The 24,866-nt window shown below is 36.2% G+C and overlaps 1 protein-coding gene across 2 annotated transcripts in view; it reads right to left on the bottom strand.

The window, feature by feature from the left end:
• dpr19 (defective proboscis extension response 19) overlaps positions 1-24,429 on the bottom strand; it is a 319,322-nt gene extending 294,893 nt beyond the window's left edge. Inside the window, exons 1-2 of one of the 2 annotated variants that reach the window (XM_073968694.1) lie at positions 24,216-24,363; positions 24,039-24,156 (exon numbers count right to left, since the gene is read on the bottom strand). The gene's annotated coding sequence lies outside the window, so the exon portion shown is untranslated. Of the gene's footprint in view, positions 1-24,038 lie in introns of both variants that reach the window. The other variant, XM_073968693.1, reaches the window with a different exon arrangement.
• Positions 24,430-24,866: the final 437 nt, after the last annotated feature.

The following is a 24,866-nucleotide window of genomic DNA, read 5'->3' as shown; positions in this document are numbered from 1 at the left end:
CTGATATTTAATCCGGTTCGCCTCTGCATATAAATGATGTTTGTTTTAGAACCGCTATATTCAAGGAAAAATCATAAAGACCAAACTTGTAGAGAATTGTTCCATCTACAACAGTTACTTGACTGGACCAGCCGTTATCAAGAGAAATTTCGAAAACATATAAAAACTCCTTAAAATTTTACATTTGACCCCGAATAACTTCTTTTGCACATATAGGATCGATGGGGACTTTTAGGACTTCTAATGGCAAAACCTACCTCTCTCCCAGAATTCAGCTTTGTGGGAATTTTTTGCTATTTCATAGTCTATTTTGACTGTAATATCAAGGATGCGCTTTTTTGCAAAGACAGTATACTCAGCGATCCCACTGAGTTGTCTTTGTCTTTGCATTTGCTTTTCTTTTCCCCCTCACATGAACAAAAACAAACGATAAGCATCATTTGGTTGCTGCTTTTTTCACTCATACATTCACACATGTTTTCGTTTTGTTGTTGTGCGCACTAGTTTGGAGTAAAGAGGAGTTTATATTTAGATAATATTATTAAATTACGTAATTTTAGAAATTATATGACATTGACATGGCTAATGAGATAGCCATAGTTTGGTTGAGTTCTTATATTGTTTCATTTCCCAGGAGTAGGATTCTTAAAGTCGCGAATACGAGACAAAGACTGTGTTCCAACGTTAGTCGCCCACTCCACATGCTCTGCATTCATTGCTTTCTGCACATCCAATTTTGTGCAGGTGCGCTTGTAGTCATAGGTGTCCCATAAGGATGCCACGGCGCCCTCGAGCGCTTGGTCAGTGCACAGACACATCTCACTTGTCGTGAGTTTCAACATTAATTTCGTTATAATAAAAATAAATAATTTCTTTATTGAATAAATATTGTTTGGAAACAATATCTGTACCTTTGCCGAAAATCCAAGTTACAAATCCAAACGACGAAAATCGAATGACAACTCTTTTACTTAACAAGAGAGAGAATAAACAAACGATGAACCCTGCAAAGTGGCGCCAATTTTTAGTACATTCTCATTAGAATTTGACATCTATCACTTTGTGCAAAAACACAAAGTTGCACTTCTGCTAAATGGTCAAGTTCTAACGGAAGAAAATAAACATCATAATTTAAATAGTTAATAATTTAATTCTTTATTAAACATTGCCGGCCAACTTGAAATATCCAGCGATGTTTCAACTTAAATTCTTGTTATTGAATTATGAATACATATGAATTACTATTTTATACTGAATGGCGGAACCGTCAACAGTGAGCATTTAAGACTTTTCTTTCTTTTTGTAAAATTTCTTATAATATTAATGGCTCGGAAAGGCCATGTGGTCCGGAGGACCCATGCCAATTTCCATTGGCGCTACAAGCTACAGACTAGTAATAGCTGAGAGTAGGCTGTATTATAAAATTTTTCTACTATATGAACAAAGAAAAAAAACCAATTTAAATTCATCACGAGCATTTTCATTTTAATCAGAATGATTAATTAATTTCAAGGTCGTCCTACAACACCGTGTTACTTTTCACGAAGTGAAGACAACGGTTAGCGCCCGAAAAAAGTTTTATTTTAAACGAGCAATTTACACGAAGTGCGAAAAGTGCTCGGTCCGAATGACCACGAAATGGTCCATTTGAATATCGTGTACCGATAACCAATGTATAAATGTCTTTCAGATACTATTCCACCTCTTAGAGATAGTATTTGCCTAACAGCATGAATGTTTTTAGTTTTCGAAATCGGAAAACTATAGACAAAGAGATTCAAGATTAACGAACAGAGCAGAATAATTTGACAGCGTCTACAGCACTAAATTCCGAATAGAACGAATGCATTGAAAAATCATGATAGTTGCGTTTAGAACTTGCATTTTCTTCATGTTTTGCGTACCTCACTACTGTGGAACATACTCTTATACTTGGAAAATGTGGACCAGTGATGATCCAACCGAAAACTGTATTTTCAGCAAGCAAAGAACCCAAAACATTGAACTCAATTCCTTGTAAAAGGATTTGTGGATATAGATCAGCACCAATTAGAAAATCTACTGGCCTGCAGTCGAATAACTTCGGGTCCGCCAAACGAACATTTGGCAGGCATGAATATAATCCAGTATCGATGGGAGTGGAAGGCAAATTGTGTGAAATGCTAGGTACTACCAAAGCTGTATGCGTAATACATTATCGATGGTGGAACCAATACAGAATGAACATGACTTGTTAGTCTTTGCGGAGACAGTTTGATCACCTCCTGAAATAGTAGCCGAAGTCAATGTGGTAGAAATACCACATTTTTGTTGCAACTCCTCTGTAATGAATGATGCTGGGTCGATAAGGGCACGGACAGGGTATGAAACTCCCTGGTGAACAATATTTACCACAGCCGTTCCTAATACGACTTTCCTATTTTCTGTGACATGGAACACTTGCCTGTTTGCCGAAGACGTACCAGACGAAGAAGAGAAAATATCTGGGTTTGGAACTGAATTATGCGGTGCCACAGGAGTTCCTAAACTGGAATTTGATGAAGTCATAGATTTAGGAGAACTTATTTGTGGAGACTTTTCGCGATGTAACAGCGTGTGATGTCGACTGTTACATTTGGAACAGTTATGTTTACTATGACATTTCTTTACTTCACGTCCTTTTACTAAACAATTGAGGCAATAATTGTATCGTCGAAGTGCCGAAAAGCGACCATCGATAGACATTTTTTTAAACTTGGGACAGAACCTTAAGGGATAAAGGTTGGGACACATAATATAAAATCGACCTAAAGAGGTGGGAGAAGAAGTGAAGGGATTGGAAAATTTATTCACTTTCGAATTCGAGCTGATTTGTCTTTTATCGTTTGTTCCCATAATGTAACAGTGGTTGTGGGTAGCCTTTGTATGCACACAAAAACCAGAATGGTCGGAACATCATAAATTTCCATAGCAGAAATACAACTATTTACACCCCGCTGTAATTGTTTTAATCCTGAACTCAATTCTATTTCAAGGACCGGAACGTCGAATAATAACTTTAATTGGTTATTCACTAGAACTCGTACGTTTCTTTCAAAGCATTCCAAGCCAAATTAAAACTCCTATTCGTTAAGGGAAACTTTGAAACAATATCTTTGGCTTTGCCACTTGTTTTTTTAATAAGTGACATAGCCTTTCTATGCCGTTCAAGCGCTTGTTATCAATAAACAAAGCCGACAAAAGATCCCTAAACTTAGGCCATGATAGAAAATCGCCATCGAAAATGTCGATATCACACGGTGGAAGGTTTAAACTATGGGAAACAGTATCATTATAAGAAGCGGATACTTCAGCTGACAATCTGGTTTGATTCGAACGTTCAAATTTTCTTTAGTAAATTAAATGTAACAAAAATTACAAAATTTTTATTGTGCCGAAAAATACAATAACAAGTAAAAAAGCCTACATATATTGAAACAGTTTTCCCCAAAAACGTATGTGTTTAGAGGGTTTTAAAAATGTTGGCCGTTTGAACCGACAAAAATATTGATTAGGATTAAAGATCAAAAGTTTGGAGAAGATACTGCATATGGTGCCATAGGGGGTTTTTACACCCTTCGGGCTGTTTGCTCAAGAAGTATGCACTTGCCCCAGAAAAAATATTTACCATCGTAAATGAGGCAGCGAATGTAAGTTGCTTCAACAAAAATCAAAGTAATTCGATATCAAGTCCTAAAGTGAACTTATCCGAAATTTTGTGTGGGGGGTACCGGATGGAGTACACAAATATAGTCCATATTTGAACCTGATCTATATCTGTTAGATATATTAGGATGTGCAAAGTATGGACCAATTCGGCCACTACCTTCAAGAGTTACTGTACGAACAATTTTTCCGAACATTTTTGAACTTTTGTGGGGGAGGTACCTGAAGGAGTGGACCGATATGGCTTATCTTGGAACTTAAACAAAGTTTGGACAAAGTAATACGAAGGCCAAATGTTGGACCGAATTGGCAAATCCGTTCGAAAGCTATCTTGCGCTCCAACAACTATACACGGTGTCATAGGGGTTTTTACAACATTCAGGCTGTTTTCTCAGGAAGTATGGACTTGCCCCTGACGAAACTTGTACAGTCTTATGGGGGCCGTGAATAAAAGTTGCTACAGCAAAATCAAAGGGATTCGAGTGATGGACCTAAACTGAACTTTTCCGAAATTATGTGTGGGAAGTACCCGAAGCAGTGGACCGATTGATTCCATATTGAAACCTTATCTAAGTCTGGTACATATTTCACGAACTTAAACTAAGTTTGGTCAAAATATTACGAAAGCCAAAATTTGACCCGAATTGGTTGATCCGTTCGAGAGTTATCGTGCGCTCCAGCCAGCCGTTATTTCGATGAGGCACATTTTGCCCGTATGAAAATGTATATACCCTCGTTAGCATAAATGCTGAGGGTATAAAAAGAACAAAATTGACAAGAAACGGAAAATTTTATTTTCCATTGTGTACTGAAAGTACGGAAAAATTTCTCTTGGTGTACTAAATTTCGGATATGTGTATCGAATAATACACAAATTGTTTCTGAAGAGAAAACCACAAGAAAAATAAAAATTGCCAAACATTTCAAAAAATGTAAGATGCACACTAAACGTCAACAAAAACAAGAAAAGTAATTATTTTGCAAAAAATAACCGAACAAAATTTTCATTAAAATATTCAGAAAGAATTATGAAACTTTTCACGCACCCCTCATATATTTGACTTTTGGCGCGGCCCTCGTACATTAATAACGTATGTGTGTATTAACTATCGATCAACAAGAACAGATGACTGCAGTGATGGGTATTTGTTGTTACAACTCGACGGATAGTGGCCAGTAGAGTTGTTGGTGTTTTTTCTGCTTTCTTTATTCCTTTTATTTGGTAATTTGAATATGCATTGAAAAAAGACTAACAACGATATGAATATTTTTCTCAAATAGAAAAAGAACAACAACAAATATTACTCACTACTCTCTTTAACTTTGAATATTTTTCTTTTTGAGTACTCTAACGAAGAATAACAACGACAACTATAACGACGCGACGGCGTTGTAGGGCGAATGTTAGCAAATTAATTTAGCACTTTATTACACCCTACACCACTATGTGGTAAGGGGTATTATGTGTTAGTGCATTTGTATGTAACATACAAAAGGAAGCGAGATAGACCCATAGTTCCTTCTAGGGATATACATAGAATCACTTTCTGAGTCGATTTATGCATGTCCGTCCGTCCGTTCGCAACATACAGGTCGCATTTGTTGACCGATTTCGCTGAAAATTGGGGAATACCATTTTTTTAGCCGTCGGAAGATCAAGTTCGAAGATGGGATATAACGGTCCACGTTTTGGTATAGCCCCCATATAACGGTACCCCCCGATTTACGGTTTTTTGACGTTTTCAGCTACATTTTCAGACCGATTTGGCTATAATTTGACATTTAGGGTTCTTAAGTGTAAATAAACATATGTAACAAAACTTGTGGACATAGGTCCACGTTTTGGTATAGCCCCCATATAACGGTACCCGCCGATTTGCGGTATTTTGACGTTTTTAGCTACATTTTCAGACCGATTTAGCTATAACTTGACATTTAGGGTTCTTAAGTATCAATAAACTTATATAACAAAAGTTGTGGACATAGGTCCACGTTTTGGTATAGCCCCCATATAACGGTACCCTCCGATTTGCGGTATTTTGACGTTTTTAGCTACATTTTCAGACCGATGTAGCTATAATTTGACATTTAGGGTTCTTAAGTGTTAATAAACTTATATAACAAAAGTTGTGGTCATAGGTCCACGTTTTGGTATAGCCCCCATATAACGGTACCCTCCGATTTGCGGTATTTTGAAGTTTTTAGCTACATTTTCAGACCGATGTAGCTATAATTTGACATTTAGGGTACTTAAGTGTCAATAAACTTATATAACAAAAGTTGTGGACATAGGTCCACGTTTTGGTATAGCCCCCATATAACGGTACCCTCCGATTTGCGGTATTTTGACGTTTTTAGCTACATTTTCAGACCGATGTAGCTATAATTTGACATTTAGGGTTCTTAAGTGTTAATAAACTTATATAACAAAAGTTGTGGACATAGGTCCACGTTTTGGTATAGCCCCCATATAATGGTACCCTCCGATTTGCGGTATTTTGACGTTTTTAGCTACATTTTCAGACCGATGTAGCTATAATTTGACATTTAGGGTTTTAAATGTCAATTAACTTATATAACAAAAGTTGTGGATATAGGTCCACGTTTCGGTATAGCCCCCATATAACGGTACCCCCCGATTTACGGTATTTTGACAGTTTTAGCTACATTTTCAGACCGATGTAGCTATAATTTGACATTTAGGGTTCTTAAGTGTTAATAAACTTATATAACAAAAGTTGTGGACATAGGTCCACGTTTTGGTATAGCCCCCATATAACGGTACCCACCGATTTGCGGTATTTTGAAGTTTTTAGCTACATTTTCAGACCGATGTAGCTATAATTTGACATTTAGGGTACTTAAGTGTCAATAAACTTATATAACAAAAGTTGTGGACATAGCTCCACGTTTTGGTATAGCCCCCATGTAACGGTACCCTCCGATTTACGGTATTTTGACGTTTTTAGCTACATTTTCAGATCGATGTAATTTAATAATTTAACATTTAGGGTTCTTAAGTGTCAATAAACTTATATAACAAAAGTTGTGGACATAGGTCCACGTTTTGGTATAGCCCCCATATAACGGTACCCTCCGATTTGCGGTATTTTGAAGTTTTTAGCTACATTTTCAGACCGATGTAGCTATAATTTGACATTTAGGGTACTTAAGTGTCAATAAACTTATATAACAAAAGTTGTGGACATAGGTCCACGTTTTGGTATAGCCCCCATATAACGGTACCCTCCGTTTTGCGGTATTTTGAAGTTTTTAGCTACATTTTCAGACCGATTTAGCTATAACTTGACATTTAGGGTTCTTAAGTATCAATAAACTTATATAACAAAAGTTGTGGACATAGGTCCACGTTTTGGTATAGCCCCCATATAATGGTACCCTCCGATTTGCGGTATTTTGACGTTTTTAGCTACATTTTCAGACCGTTGTAGCTATAATTTGACATTTAGGGTTTTAAATGTCAATTAACTTATATAACAAAAGTTGTGGACATAGGTCCACGTTTCGGTATAGCCCCCATATAGGGCGTTGTAGGGCGAATGTTAGCAAATTAATTTAGCACTTTATTATACCCTACACCACTATGTGGTAAGGGGTATTATGTGTTAGTGCATTTGTATGTAACATACAAAAGGAAGCGAGATAGACCCATAGTTCCTTCTAGGGATATACATAGAATCACTTTCTGAGTCGATTTATGCATGTCCGTCCGTCCGTCCGTCCGTCCGTTCGCAACATACAGGTCGCATTTGTTGACCGATTTCGCTGAAAATTGGGGAATACCATTTTTTTAGCCGTCGGAAGATCAAGTTCGAAGATGGGATATATCGGTCCACGTTTTGGTATAGCCCCCATATAACGGTACCCCCCGATTTACGGTTTTTTGACGTTTTCAGCTACATTTTCAGACCGATTTGGCTATAATTTGACATTTAGGGTTCTTAAGTGTAAATAAACATATGTAACAAAACTTGTGGACATAGGTCCACGTTTTGGTATAGCCCCCATATAACGGTACCCGCCGATTTGCGGTATTTTGACGTTTTTAGCTACATTTTCAGACCGATTTAGCTATAACTTGACATTTAGGGTTCTTAAGTATCAATAAACTTATATAACAAAAGTTGTGGACATAGGTCCACGTTTTGGTATAGCCCCCATATAACGGTACCCTCCGATTTGCGGTATTTTGACGTTTTTAGCTACATTTTCAGACCGATGTAGCTATAATTTGACATTTAGGGTTCTTAAGTGTTAATAAACTTATATAACAAAAGTTGTGGACATAGGTCCACGTTTTGGTATAGCCCCCATATAACGGTACCCTCCGATTTGCGGTATTTTGAAGTTTTTAGCTAAATTTTCAGACCGATGTAGCTATAATTTGACATTTAGGGTACTTAAGTGTCAATAAACTTATATAACAAAAGTTGTGGACATAGGTCCACGTTTTGGTATAGCCCCCATATAACGGTACCCTCCGATTTGCGGTATTTTGACGTTTTTAGCTACATTTTCAGACCGATGTAGCTATAATTTGACATTTAGGGTTCTTAAGTGTTAATAAACTTATATAACAAAAGTTGTGGACATAGGTCCACGTTTTGGTATAGCCCCCATATAATGGTACCCTCCGATTTGCGGTATTTTGACGTTTTTAGCTACATTTTCAGACCGATGTAGCTATAATTTGACATTTAGGGTTTTAAATGTCAATTAACTTATATAACAAAAGTTGTGGATATAGGTCCACGTTTCGGTATAGCCCCCATATAACGGTACCCCCCGATTTACGGTATTTTGACAGTTTTAGCTACATTTTCAGACCGATGTAGCTATAATTTGACATTTAGGGTTCTTAAGTGTTAATAAACTTATATAACAAAAGTTGTGGACATAGGTCCACGTTTTGGTATAGCCCCCATATAACGGTACCCATCGATTTGCGGTATTTTGAAGTTTTTAGCTACATTTTCAGACCGATGTAGCTATAATTTGACATTTAGGGTACTTAAGTGTCAATAAACTTATATAACAAAAGTTGTGGACATAGGTCCACGTTTTGGTATAGCCCCCATATAACGGTACCCTCCGATTTGCGGTATTTTGACGTTTTTAGCTACATTTTCAGACCGATGTAGCTATAATTTGACATTTAGGGTTCTTAAGTGTTAATAAACTTATATAACAAAAGTTGTGGACATAGGTCCACGTTTTGGTATAGCCCCCATATAATGGTACCCTCCGATTTGCGGTATTTTAACGTTTTTAGCTACATTTTCAGACCGATGTAGCTATAATTTGACATTTAGGGTTTTAAATGTCAATTAACTTATATAACAAAAGTTGTGGATATAGGTCCACGTTTCGGTATAGCCCCCATATAACGGTACCCCCCGATTTACGGTATTTTGACAGTTTTAGCTACATTTTCAGACCGATGTAGCTATAATTTGACATTTAGGGTTCTTAAGTGTTAATAAACTTATATAACAAAAGTTGTGGACATAGGTCCACGTTTTGGTATAGCCCCCATATAACGGTACCCATCGATTTGCGGTATTTTGAAGTTTTTAGCTACATTTTCAGACCGATGTAGCTATAATTTGACATTTAGGGTACTTAAGTGTCAATAAACTTATATAACAAAAGTTGTGGACATAGGTCCACGTTTTGGTATAGCCCCCATATAACGGTACCCTCCGATTTACGGTATTTTGACGTTTTTAGCTACATTTTCAGATCGATGTAATTTAATAATTTAACATTTAGGGTTCTTAAGTGTCAATAAACTTATATAACAAAAGTTGTGGACATAGGTCCACGTTTTGGTATAGCCCCCATATAACGGTACCCTCCGATTTGCGGTATTTTGAAGTTTTTAGCTACATTTTCAGACCGATGTAGCTATAATTTGACATTTAGGGTACTTAAGTGTCAATAAACTTATATAACAAAAGTTGTGGACATAGGTCCACGTTTTGGTATAGCCCCCATATAACGGTACCCTCCGTTTTGCGGTATTTTGAAGTTTTTAGCTACATTTTCAGACCGATTTAGCTATAACTTGACATTTAGGGTTCTTAAGTATCAATAAACTTATATAACAAAAGTTGTGGACATAGGTCCACGTTTTGGTATAGCCCCCATATAATGGTACCCTCCGATTTGCGGTATTTTGACGTTTTTAGCTACATTTTCAGACCGTTGTAGCTATAATTTGACATTTAGGGTTTTAAATGTCAATTAACTTATATAACAAAAGTTGTGGACATAGGTCCACGTTTCGGTATAGCCCCCATATAGGGCGTTGTAGGGCGAATGTTAGCAAATTAATTTAGCACTTTATTATACCCTACACCACTATGTGGTAAGGGGTATTATGTGTTAGTGCATTTGTATGTAACATACAAAAGGAAGCGAGATAGACCCATAGTTCCTTCTAGGGATATACATAGAATCACTTTCTGAGTCGATTTATGCATGTCCGTCCGTCCGTCCGTTCGCAACATACAGGTCGCATTTGTTGACCGATTTCGCTGAAAATTGGGGAATACCATTTTTTAGCCGTCGGAAGATCAAGTTCGAAGATGGGATATATCGGTCCACGTTTTGGTATAGCCCCCATATAACGGTACCCCCCGATTTACGGTTTTTTGACGTTTTCAGCTACATTTTCAGACCGATTTGGCTATAATTTGACATTTAGGGTTCTTAAGTGTAAATAAACATATGTAACAAAACTTGTGGACATAGGTCCACGTTTTGGTATAGCCCCCATATAACGGTACCCGCCGATTTGCGGTATTTTGACGTTTTTAGCTACATTTTCAGACCGATTTAGCTATAACTTGACATTTAGGGTTCTTAAGTATCAATAAACTTATATAATAAAACTTGTGGACATAGGTCCACGTTTTGGTATAGCCCCCATATAACGGTACCCGCCGATTTGCGGTATTTTGACGTTTTTAGCTACATTTTCAGACCGATTTAGCTATAACTTGACATTTAGGGTTCTTAAGTATCAATAAACTTATATAACAAAAGTTGTGGACATAGGTCCACGTTTTGGTATAGCCCCCATATAACGGTACCCTCCGATTTGCGGTATTTTGACGTTTTTAGCTACATTTTCAGACCGATGTAGCTATAATTTGACATTTAGGGTTCTTAAGTGTTAATAAACTTATATAACAAAAGTTGTGGACATAGGTCCACGTTTTGGTATAGCCCCCATATAACGGTACCCTCCGATTTGCGGTATTTTGAAGTTTTTAGCTACATTTTCAGACCGATGTAGCTATAATTTGACATTTAGGGTACTTAAGTGTCAATAAACTTATATAACAAAAGTTGTGGACATAGGTCCACGTTTTGGTATAGCCCCCATATAACGGTACCCTCCGATTTGCGGTATTTTGACGTTTTTAGCTACATTTTCAGACCGATGTAGCTATAATTTGACATTTAGGGTTCTTAAGTGTTAATAAACTTATATAACAAAAGTTGTGGACATAGGTCCACGTTTTGGTATAGCCCCCATATAATGGTACCCTCCGATTTGCGGTATTTTGACGTTTTTAGCTACATTTTCAGACCGATGTAGCTATAATTTGACATTTAGGGTTTTAAATGTCAATTAACTTATATAACAAAAGTTGTGGATATAGGTCCACGTTTCGGTATAGCCCCCATATAACGGTACCCCCCGATTTACGAGGGTACTTAAGTGTCAATAAACTTATATAACAAAAGTTGTGGACATAGGTCCACGTTTTGGTATAGCCCCCATATAACGGTACCCTCCGATTTACGGTATTTTGACGTTTTTAGCTACATTTTCAGATCGATGTAATTTAATAATTTAACATTTAGGGTTCTTAAGTGTCAATAAACTTATATAACAAAAGTTGTGGACATAGGTCCACGTTTTGGTATAGCCCCCATATAACGGTACCCTCCGATTTGCGGTATTTTGAAGTTTTTAGCTACATTTTCAGACCGATGTAGCTATAATTTGACATTTAGGGTACTTAAGTGTCAATAAACTTATATAACAAAAGTTGTGGACATAGGTCCACGTTTTGGTATAGCCCCCATATAACGGTACCCTCCGTTTTGCGGTATTTTGAAGTTTTTAGCTACATTTTCAGACCGATTTAGCTATAACTTGACATTTAGGGTTCTTAAGTATCAATAAACTTATATAACAAAAGTTGTGGACATAGGTCCACGTTTTGGTATAGCCCCCATATAATGGTACCCTCCGATTTGCGGTATTTTGACGTTTTTAGCTACATTTTCAGACCGTTGTAGCTATAATTTGACATTTAGGGTTTTAAATGTCAATTAACTTATATAACAAAAGTTGTGGACATAGGTCCACGTTTCGGTATAGCCCCCATATAGGGCGTTGTAGGGCGAATGTTAGCAAATTAATTTAGCACTTTATTATACCCTACACCACTATGTGGTAAGGGGTATTATGTGTTAGTGCATTTGTATGTAACATACAAAAGGAAGCGAGATAGACCCATAGTTCCTTCTAGGGATATACATAGAATCACTTTCTGAGTCGATTTATGCATGTCCGTCCGTCCGTCCGTCCGTTCGCAACATACAGGTCGCATTTGTTGACCGATTTCGCTGAAAATTGGGGAATACCATTTTTTAGCCGTCGGAAGATCAAGTTCGAAGATGGGATATATCGGTCCACGTTTTGGTATAGCCCCCATATAACGGTACCCCCCGATTTACGGTTTTTTGACGTTTTCAGCTACATTTTCAGACCGATTTGGCTATAATTTGACATTTAGGGTTCTTAAGTGTAAATAAACATATGTAACAAAACTTGTGGACATAGGTCCACGTTTTGGTATAGCCCCCATATAACGGTACCCGCCGATTTGCGGTATTTTGACGTTTTTAGCTACATTTTCAGACCGATTTAGCTATAACTTGACATTTAGGGTTCTTAAGTATCAATAAACTTATATAATAAAAGTTGTGGACATAGGTCCACGTTTTGGTATAGCCCCCATATAACGGTACCCTCCGATTTGCGGTATTTTGACGTTTTTAGCTACATTTTCAGACCGATGTAGCTATAATTTGACATTTAGGGTTCTTAAGTGTTAATAAACTTATATAACAAAAGTTGTGGACATAGGTCCACGTTTTGGTATAGCCCCCATATAACGGTACCCTCCGATTTGCGGTATTTTGAAGTTTTTAGCTACATTTTCAGACCGATGTAGCTATAATTTGACATTTAGGGTACTTAAGTGTCAATAAACTTATATAACAAAAGTTGTGAACATAGGTCCACGTTTTGGTATAGCCCCCATATAACGGTACCCTCCGATTTGCGGTATTTTGACGTTTTTAGCTACATTTTCAGACCGATGTAGCTATAATTTGACATTTAGGGTTCTTAAGTGTTAATAAACTTATATAACAAAAGTTGTGGACATAGGTCCACGTTTTGGTATAGCCCCCATATAATGGTACCCTCCGATTTGCGGTATTTTGACGTTTTTAGCTACATTTTCAGACCGATGTAGCTATAATTTGACATTTAGGGTTTTAAATGTCAATTAACTTATATAACAAAAGTTGTGGATATAGGTCCACGTTTCGGTATAGCCCCCATATAACGGTACCCCCCGATTTACGGTATTTTGACAGTTTTAGCTACATTTTCAGACCGATGTAGCTATAATTTGACATTTAGGGCTCTTAAGTGTTAATAAACTTATATAACAAAAGTTGTGGACATAGGTCCACGTTTTGGTATAGCCCCCATATAACGGTACCCTCCGATTTGCGGTATTTTGACGTTTTTAGCTACATTTTCAGACCGATGTAGCTATAATTTGACATTTAGGGTACTTAAGTGTCAATAAACTTATATAACAAAAGTTGTGGACATAGGTCCACGTTTTGGTATAGCCCCCATATAACGGTACCCTCCGATTTACGGTATTTTGACGTTTTTAGCTACATTTTCACATCGATGTAATTTAATAATTTAACATTTAGGGTTCTTAAGTGTCAATAAACTTATATAACAAAAGTTGTGGACATAGGTCCACGTTTTGGTATAGCCCCCATATAACGGTACCCTCCGATTTGCGGTATTTTGAAGTTTTTAGCTACATTTTCAGACCGATTTAGCTATAACTTGACATTTAGGGTTCTTAAGTATCAATAAACTTATATAACAAAAGTTGTGGACATAGGTCCACGTTTTGGTATAGCCCCCATATAATGGTACCCTCCGATTTGCGGTATTTTGACGTTTTTAGCTACATTTTCAGACCGATGTAGCTATAATTTGACATTTAGGGTTTTAAATGTCAATTAACTTATATAACAAAAGTGGTGGACATAGGTCCACGTTTCGGTATAGCCCCCATATAACGGTACCCCCCGATTTACGGTATTTTGACAGTTTTAGCTACATTTTCAGACCGATTTAGCTATATTTTGACTCTTAGGGTTCTTAAGTGTCAATAAACTTATATAACAAAATTTGTGGACATAGGTCCACGTTTTGGTATAGCCCCCATATAACGTTACCCCCGATTTGCGGTGTTTTGACGTTTTTAGCTACATTTTCAGACCGATGTAGCTATAATTTGACATTTAAAGTTCTTAAATGTCAATAAACTTATATGACAAAACTTGTGGACATAGGTCCACGTTTTGGTATAGCCCCCATATAACGGTTCATTCAAGTTCATATTTTCGTATAGCCCAGATACCTCCGAACTAGCTGTTAATGACATTTGAAGTTCCCACGTTATGTACCGATTTTCGATATTTTGAAGATTCTATCTAAATTTTTAACCGAATTAGGAGTTATTTGACATTAAAGGCTCCCATCAAAAACTGTCAACATAGGCCCATGTTTTATTATAACCCCTATATAACAGTACCTTCCAATTTCTAGCCCACCAAAAATTGTCAACATACATAGTTAGATATAGGCACCATAAAAAAGGGCCTCCCGAATGAAGCATAAATGTACATAAACATTATCTGACATTTTAACGTACCCACTTAAAGTTGGGGACAGGAATGAAAAGTAATTATTCCATTTTAGTTCAGAATATTTTATGGTGTAGGGTATGAAAAGTTCGGCCCGGCCGAACTTAATGCTTTTTTACTTGTTTTTTGTTGTAAAACAGAAATTACATTCGCGAATGCTCTCTTCTTTGATGGTACTCATCTAGCTAAAATAATAAAGAAGTTGATGACAATAATTATGAGGGATGATGATGTTTATGTTGCTTTATTGTTGGTGACGGAGTCAGATCGCCTTTGTGAACAAATAATCCAATTGCTGTTGCTTTAACACGAAAGAGAATCCTAATTTCCTTTTGCTGGAAGCAATTATTCGGCTCGATTGGACCAATGTTTGCGGAGCAATAAATGAAAATAAACCAAAAATAAAAACAAAAGAACAGCAGAATCAATTTCGTTATAATAAAAAAAAATAATTCCTTTATTGAATAAATAATGTTTGGAAACAATATCTGTACCTTTTGCTTACGATGTCGTTGTGGACGAAAATCCAACAATAGACGAAAATACAAGTTAAAAATTCAAACGACGAAAATCGAATGACAACTCTTTTACTTAACAAGAAAAAGAATAAGCAAACGATGAACACTGCAAAGTGGCTCCAATTTTTAGTACATTCTCATTAGAATTTGACATCTATCACTTTGTGCAAAAACACAAAGTTGCACTTCTGCTAAATGGTCAAACTCTAACGGAAGAAAATAAACATCATAATTTAAATAGTTAATAATTTAATTCTTTATTAAACATTGCCGGCCAACTTGAAATATCCAGCGATGTTTCAACTTAAATTCTTGTTATTGAATTATGAATACATATGAATTACTATTTTATACTGAATGGCGGAACCGTCAACAGTGAGCATTTAAGACTTTTCTTTCTTTTTGTAAAATTTCTTATAATATTAATGGCTCGGAAAGGCCATGTGGTCCGGAGGACCCATGCCAATTTCCATTGGCGCTACAAGCTACAGACTAGTAATAGCTGAGAGTAGGCTGTATTATAAAATTTTTCTACTATATGAACAAAGAAAGAAACCAATTTAAATTCATCACGAGCATTTTCATTTTAATCAGAATGATTAATTAATTTCAAGGACGTCCTACAACACCGTGTTACTTTTCACTAAGTGAAGACAACGGTTAACGCCCGAAAAAAGTTTTATTTTAAACGAGCAATTTACACGAAGTGCGAAAAGTGCTCGGTCCGAATGACCACGAAATGGTCCATTTGAATATCGTGTAACGATAACCAATGTATAAATGTCTTTCAGATACTATTCCACCTCTTGGAGATAGTATTTGCCTAACAGCATGAATGTTTTTAGTTTTCGAAATCGGAAAACTATAGACAAAGAGATTCAAGATTGTGTTGAAAAAGAACAGCGCAGAATAATTTGACAGCGTCAACAGCACTAAATTCCGAATAGAACGAATGCATTGAAAAATCATGATAGTTGCGTTTAGAACTTGCATTTTCTTCATGTTTAGCGTACCTCACTACTGTGGAACATACTCTTATACTTGGAAAATGTGGACCAGTGATGATCTAACCGAAAACTGTATTTCCAGCAAGCAAAGAACCCAAAACATTGAACTCAATTCCTTGTAAAAGGATTTGTGGATATAGATCAGCACCAATTAGAAAATCTACTGGCCTGCAGTCGAATAACTGCGGGTCCGCCAAACGAACATTTGGCAGGCGTGAATATAATCCAGTATCGATGGGAGTGGAAGGAAAATTGTGTGAAATGCTAGGTACTACCAAAGCTATATGCGTAATACATTATCGATGGTGGAACCAATACAGAATGAACATGACTTGTTAGTCTTTGCGGAGACAGTTTGATCACCTCCTGAAATAGTAGCCGAAGTCAATGTGGTAGAAATACCACTTTTTTGTTGCAACTCCTCTGTAATGAATGATGCTGGGTCGATAAGGGCACGGACATGGTATGAAACTCCCTGGTGAACAATATTTACCACAGCCGTTCCTAATACGACTTTTCTATTTTCTGTGACATGGAAAACTTGCCTGTTTGCCGAAGACGTACCAGACGAAGAAGAGAAAATATCTGGGTTTGGAACTGAATTATGCGGTGCCACAGGAGTTCCTAAACTGGAATTTGATGAAGTCATAGATTTAGGAGAACTTATTTGTGGAGACTTTTCGCGATGTAACAGCGTGTGATGTCGACTGTTACATTTGGAACAGTTATGTTTGCTATGACATTTCTTTACTTCATGTCCTTTTACTGAACAATTGAGGCAATAATTGTAGCGTTGAAGTGCCGAAAAGCGACCATCGATAGACATTTTTTTAAACTTGGGACAGAACCTTAAGGGATAAAGGTTGGGACACATAATACAAAATCGACCTAAAGAGGTGGGAGAAGAAGTGAAGGGATTGGAAAATTTATTCACTTTCGAATTCGAGCTGATTTGTCTATTATCGTTTGTTCCCATAATGTAACAGTGGTTGTGGGTAGCCTTTGTCTGCACACAAAAACCAGAATGGGATCGCAATCTTTGGTCGGAACATCATAAATTTCCATAGCAGAAATATAACTATTTATACCACGCTATAATTGTTTTAATCCTGAACTCGATTCTATTTCAAGGGCCGGAACGTCGAATTATTCACTAGAATTCGTACGTTTCTTTCAAAGCATTCCAAGCCAAATTAAAACTCCTATTCGTTAAGGGAAACTTTGAAACAATATCTTTGGCTTTGCCACTTGTTTTTTTAATAAGTGACATAGCCTTTCTATGCCGTTCAAGCGCTTGTTATCAATAAACAAAGCCGACAAAAGATCCCTAAACTTAGGCCATGATAGAAAATCGCCATCGAAAATGTCGATATCACACGGTGGAAGGTTTAAACTATGGGAAACAGTATCATTATAAGAAGCGGATACTTCAGCTGACAATCTGGTTTGATTCGAACGTTCAGAAAAAGAAAATATTTTGCCAGAAATGGGAGAACCTGTTCAGAAATACTAGTTCAGAGTCCATATAGTTTGCGATTTATCAGAGCAATTCTATTTATAAAAGCCTTGAACGCTACCTGATATTTACTTTCTGCTATAACCATGTCTGTTGAATTAGGTTTATCTAAAGTTTGTAAGTAATTGAGACGCACCTCGTATATATCTTTTACTTTCTTCCACATTCCATCTTCCAAAAACAAAAACGAAATATTTTTTTCCAAGTGTATAGAAAGGTCACCAAATTTTCTTTAGTACATTAAATGTAACAAAAATTACACAATTTGTATTGTGCCGAAAAATACAATAACAAGTAAAAAAGCCTACATATACTGAAACAATTTTCCCCAAAAACGTATGTGTTTAGATGGTTTTAAAAATTTTGGCCGTTTGAACCGACAAAAATATTGATTAGGATTAAAGATCAAAAGTTTGCGGAGGAGATACTAAAAAGAATGGATCTCCAGCCACTACATATGGTGCCATAGGGGAATTTAACACCCTTCGGGCTGTTTGCTCAAGAAGTATGGACTTGCCCCAGAAAAAATATTTACCATCGTAAATGAGGCAGCGAATGTAAGTTGCTTCAACAAAAATCAAAGTAATTCGATATCAAGTCCTGAAGTGAACTTATCCGAAATTTTGTGTGGGGGGTACCGGATGGAGTACACAAATATAGTCCATATTTGATCCTGATCTATATCTGTTAGATATATTAGGATGTGCAAAGTATGGACCACTTCGGCCACTACCTTCAAGAGTTTCTGCACGTACAATTTTTCCGAACATTTTTGAACTTTTGTGGGGGAGGTACCTGAAGGAGTGGACCGATATGGCTTATCTTGGAGCTTAAACAAAGTTTGGACAAAGTAATACGAAGGCCAAATGTTGGACCGAATCGGCAAATCCGTTCGAGAGCTATATTGCGCTCCAACAACTATACACGGTGTCATAGGGGTTTTTACAACATTCAGGCTGTTTTCTCAGGAAGTATGGACTTGCCCCTGATGAAACTTGTACATTCTTATGGGGGCGGTGAATAAAAGTTGCTACAGCAAAAATCAAAACGGATTCGAGTGATGGCCCTAAACTGAACTTTTCCGAAATTATGTGTGGGAAGTATCCGAAGCAGTGGACCGATTGAGTCCATATTGAAACCTTATCTAAGTCTGGTACATATTTCACGAACTTAAACTAAGTTTGGTCAAAATATTACGAAAGCCAAAATTTGACCCGAATTGGTTGATCCGTTCGAGAGTTATCGTGCGCTCCAGCCAGCCAGACGGACGAGCATTGCTCAATCGATTCCAAATTGTCTGAAACACATTTCGTATAAACATACTTAGGGTCAAAACCCGTTATTTCGATGAGGCACATTTTGCCCGTATGAAAATGTATATACCCTCGTTAGCATAAATGCTGAGGGCATAAAAAGAACAAAATTGACAAGAAACGGAAAATTTTATTTTCCATTGTGTACTGAAAGTACGGAAAAATTTCTCTTGGTGTACTAAATTTCGGATATGTGTATCGAATAATACACAAATTGTTTCTGAAGAGAAAACCGCAAGAAAAATAAAAATTGCCAAACATTTCAAAAAATTTAAGATGCACACTAAACGTCAACAAAAACAAGAAAAGTAATTATTTTGCAAAAAATAACCGAACAAAATTTTCATTAAAATATTCAGAAAGAATTATAAAACTTTTCACGCACCCCTCATATATTTGACTTTGTGCCAAAACACAAAGTTGCACTTCTGCTAAATGGTCAAATTCTAACACAAGAAAATAAACATAATAATTTGAATAGTTAATAATTTAATTCGTAATTAAACAGATACTGCTTTATTCTATTGCTAAGGAAAGTTATCTTATGAAACTTACGTTGGTTTAAAATCAATGACAAATTTCATGGATACAACAAAATTCTCTTTCAGCGTATGTCCATGTCTTTATCTAGACCAGTGTCGCCCATAATATTTCTATCAATACTAAAGCATGTGTGTATGCATGGGTGAAAAAAAACAACAACCACATCGTTTGTTTTATTACACGTATACTGTACGTGAGAGAGAGAAGCAAATGCAAAAACAACTCAGTGGGCGCCCTCACTATACAAAGAAGCAAAGAAACGCGTCCCTGATCTAGGCTTACCGTATTTTATGTTTTGCCAAAGAGTTAGCAATCCCATTACCTCTAATCACTGAATTCCCTGGGGCTCAATTCTTTTTCTATAAAAATGTGCTATGAAAAATGTTATAAAGGAAATAAATTCAAATTTTCATAGAACTGGAATCCAGCCTCTGGTACCCATATAATGTTTACCAAACCATGCCTTTGATTTTTCTGTCTTATTTGTTAAAGTTACGATGTTTAAAGTGATTGGCTTTGTGTAACCTTAACCAGTTCAGACACTCTGTAATCAATCGGACTTCCGCCTGAAGGATCTTGTTATGATCCGGTTCCATCGACCCACATGTCTTTGTCCTGTATTAAGACTTCACACAAGGCGACTTCACTTGTTTCAGGTATACGGTCTGATACAATATGATCTATTGACGGACCGTAGTTTGTTTTGGAGGTATGTTTGGTAGTCTTTTTAGATCCACTCGCTGATTGTCTTACCTTGAATTGTTATGGTGTGGACAAACAAAATTGTCTCTAAAGCCCTAGTAGGTGTAGTACTCATTGCCACGCTAATACGTAAGCAACACATTCTTTGGACTTTTTGAAATAATTTCAAATTAATTTTTTTTCTGCATAGCTGTTTACCATACCACACCTACGTATGTTAGAATCGGTCTAATTACGCTTCTGTGTAACAACTAAATCATCGTGGGATTAAACGTCGTCTGCATAGCAGACTACTTCAAATAACTCGTCGGTTAAGGTCATTAATAGACTATTTAAGGTAGTGGCCTAACGAACAACTCATCCTTTTATTACTTAGCATATGGTTTAACCATTTTCTCAGGGTCCGTGCTACCTGAAACAAGTAAAAAACATTAAGTACGGCCGGGCCGAACTTTCTATACCCTCCACCATAACATTTTAAATTAAAATGGAATAATTGGTTTCCTGTTAGGTGCAACAATTGTTCGACCACGGATACCACAAATAGTGGAGAAGTTCCGTGACCGCTGAAACCTTCAAGTGTCAAATTACAGCTAGTTCGCACAAAAGATGTATCTAAAATCCTCAAGATACCTTTAATCGGGTGGTACCGTTATATGGGGGCTATACCAAACCGTGGACCTATATATAGCCCATCTTCGAACCTGACCTGCCAATAGTCTTCTATCTCACTTATTGCGGACGCTAGAGTAATTACAACAGACGGACATGGCTAGATCTTCTTAGAATTTTATCCTGATCATATATATATATTGGGCCACCGTGGTGCAATGGTTAGCACGTCCGCCTTGCACTCAGAAGGTCTGCGGTTCGAATCCCAGGCCAAGCAACATCAAATTTTCAACGGTGGCAAAAATCCCCCCTCAGTAATGCTTGGCGACATTTCCTGAGTATTTAAGCCAAGAAAAACTTCTCTACAAGTGGTGTCGTAAGACACGCCGTTCGGACTCGGCAATAAAAAGTAGGTCCCATATCATTGAGCCAATATGAATCGGCGTGCACTCATTGATATGAGAGAAGTCTCCCTTGTCCCATCTGGGATGTTCGTGGAACAATTATTATATATATATATACTTTATATGGTTGCAAATTATTAGTTCGATGTATTACAAACAGAAAAACAAACTTAGTATACCCTCCATACTACAGTGGAGGTTATAAAAGAGCGTGTGCATACATCTGCATTTCGAAGGTTCTTTCTATATGGTGTACTACCTATTGTAATGAGGTTTCTACTGATCTGCTTTTAACGTATGCATGTTGTATGTATTTAAGTATATTGTTAGGAATGTTACTATTTATCATGGTGTCGACCGTCCGTTCCATTGTCATGACTAAGAATGAGGTTGAGGTTATCGGGAGATAAGATTTTCGTATTTCACAATTTGCCTTGCCTTGGGAATAAAAATTGCCCTTACCACTCGTCAGGCTATGGGAGCATAGTCAAATTTAAAGTTAAGTAGGACTGGGAAGATCTGGTCTGGTCCCGCTGCATGATGGCTTGTTTCACCATCGAGTTGTTGATTTGTTGGCTTCTTCTGATGAGTGCTCGGCGGAAAGGGCCTTTTGCATCAGAAGTTTTAATTTTTTAGTTCCGAAACTCAGATTCCTTAACCCTTTTAACGCAACTGGTTGTTTAAACTCCCCAAAAGTGGTTAAAAATTTACAAGTTACATTCGTATAACTTCAGGGATTTGTTAGAAATGTAGTACGAGTATTTTCCCAATCAAAAAGTAATGATCGAATACACCTACTTATATTAAACTTCAAAGTTTCCGTCACTTTTAAAAGAAGACTCGATTGCAGGATAACTATGCGTTTAAAAAAATAAATTAAATGAACTTTGAAGTTGTCTCTCAACAAAAAATCTCGGCTCGAAATGTTGGTGTTTTAAGTATATATCGCTTATTTACTCAAAAAGTGACACATCTCAAAAATCCAGTTTCTAGATAAACGCTTTTTGAGTTGGCGATTGATTACTAAACTCAAAAAACTTTTTTGTTGAAAAATGTCAAATCCTTCGAAAATGATCTGTAGCTCGATGAGTTTTAATGATATGAGCATGAAAATTTGACACAAAAAAATAGAAGTCGTAGAAAAAATAGATATTGCTAACTCAGAGAACGTATTTTTTGTGTTATGCCACAATTTGAGTAAATGAGCAATATGTATTAATTACCATTGTCATAAATGGACATAACAACTCATTTAAAACTTGTCGGCCATGAATTTGACAGAAATGTTCATGCCATCTTCTTAATAATTGCCCATGCCCTACACTACAATGTAGCACATGGAAGTACCTCTCCGATATTTTATAACATACAAAATTCTATGTTTGTATGACTGGGCGGCTGCAAAATATGGCAATCATAAAAAGAAGTTCCGAGAAGATCTAGTGCTCAGTGTGATGGTATAGGGTATCAAATGGTCGGCCCGTCCGACTATAGGCCTTTTATACTTGTTGTGTTTTAAAGTTGGTACAATATACACTTAATATTCATTCGAGAAGATATTCATATTTTCAAAATACACACTTTTCATTACAATTTATTCTAATGGCTTTAATACAAACGGACTGAATCCAAAGCGCGCGCTCTTACTACTTATTGAACAGCATCTTTGGATCAAAACACTTTAGAAATGTATTTGAAACCGAGAGTAAGGCTATTCGGGGGCTACATAAAAACGTGGAACTATGTATATTGACACATTTTGTTATGGAGATTTCCTACATACACATATATTTAACACGCCATTTAAAACGTTCCTTTATTTACGAAATGTATTAACACCAATAATAATTCTGCAAAGTAAATTTATTGACGAAAGGACGTACAAAATTTTAAATTCCCAAAAATAGGTAGTATAATAGGCTTTTATCTGATGAGAAACCCGAAGTTTTCCTTGATTACATGTCCAAAAACATAAACTTAAAGTGTAGCGCTTTCATCTGTCCCTAGAAAATATAAATTTGCTCAGATAAAGATATAAATACCAAGTTCATATTTTTGTCGAAAAAGGGAATAGAAAATCGTTCGGAATATAAACGTACCAAAATATGTTGCTCTACTCTGATCTGCACCTCTGTCTTATACTTTTACAACTGTTGATATGATAACAATTCCACCTCGCACGAATTCAATTCTTAGCGATGAACGTAGAATTCATCTCACTTTCTTATTTTATATTAAATATATTTCGTTTTGTTGTTAAACTTTTCCGAATTATCCAATACATTTAATATAATCAAACCACTTAAAATCTCTGTGTCTTTTTATACCTTATTAAACAAATTCAATGTATATAAATCATAAAGCCAAATGAACAGTAAACCACAATTGCACCTCTACGGAAAGTCGTTATGCATTTATGTATATACATACACACGCACACGCGTGTATATGGAGATTGTTATACACTCGCAATATGGGCAAGGTCAGTTCTTTGAAGATAATGTCAGTTTTTCCTAAAAGACCCATGTTTTGTTTCGATGTAAAGATATTTATTCACACATCAAATATAATTTTTTTCACAGCAATAATATTCAAACAATTTTATTAAGTTCACAACCAAAGAATTATCACAATTGCATTAAATTTTCGGACTTTCTACTTACATTTAACTGTCCGATTAATGAGCAAAATTAATGTCAACTTGCTGGTATTAAATTAATATTTAATTTTCACTTAGAAACTGGAATGTGTACATCATAAAGATTTTTCTTCCGGTTTGTACTGCAAAATATTTAGCAACAAAATTTAGTATTCGCTTAATTGAAAATGGAATTATGTACTTTCATATGACGCGCTGAGTTGTATGTTTAAATCCACTTTAATTTTTTTAAACTAGGTTGAATTTTTGCATATAATTTTTATTTTCGATTTGAGGGCCTGCTCTTTTTGCATTAGATGTTGTAAGTTTATAGTAACTTCGCGCATTGCGCAATTCATATATAAATGTTTGTTTTCAATTCAACCCTTATTTAAAGTATTCACCAAATGTCTACCACAAGTCATGTCAATAACATACTAACGTTGCCAATCAAAATTCATACAACATTAAATAACCCTGATGTACGTTATTTCCAGGAATAATTTAATATGATTTCAATTTAATTACTCCATACATTAATTTTTTGTGGTTTTCATTGGGAATTACATGCATACATTTGTCGCAAATAACACATTTCAGTAGAGCAAAATAAGAATTTTTGTAATATCTACTAATGTTTGTCAATGTTTTTTATATGTATTTTTTCATTATACCCTCCACCATAATATGGATGGTATAATTAAATTTGTCATTCCGATTGTAACACATCGAAATATTCATCGGAGACCCTGTAAAGTATATATATTCTTGATTAGGTAAAATTTTAAGTCGATATAACTATCTCCGTCTGTCCGTCCGTCCGCCTGTTGATATCATGATACAGCTCGCAATT

Source organism: Musca autumnalis, unplaced genomic scaffold (genome assembly GCF_047663935.1).
Source record: "Musca autumnalis isolate F117 unplaced genomic scaffold, ASM4766393v1 scaffold_2, whole genome shotgun sequence".
Lineage (NCBI taxonomy): Eukaryota > Metazoa > Arthropoda > Insecta > Diptera > Muscidae > Musca > Musca autumnalis.
The sequence above is the reverse complement of the archived record's forward strand: the minus strand, read 5'-3'. Positions and strand labels throughout refer to the sequence as shown.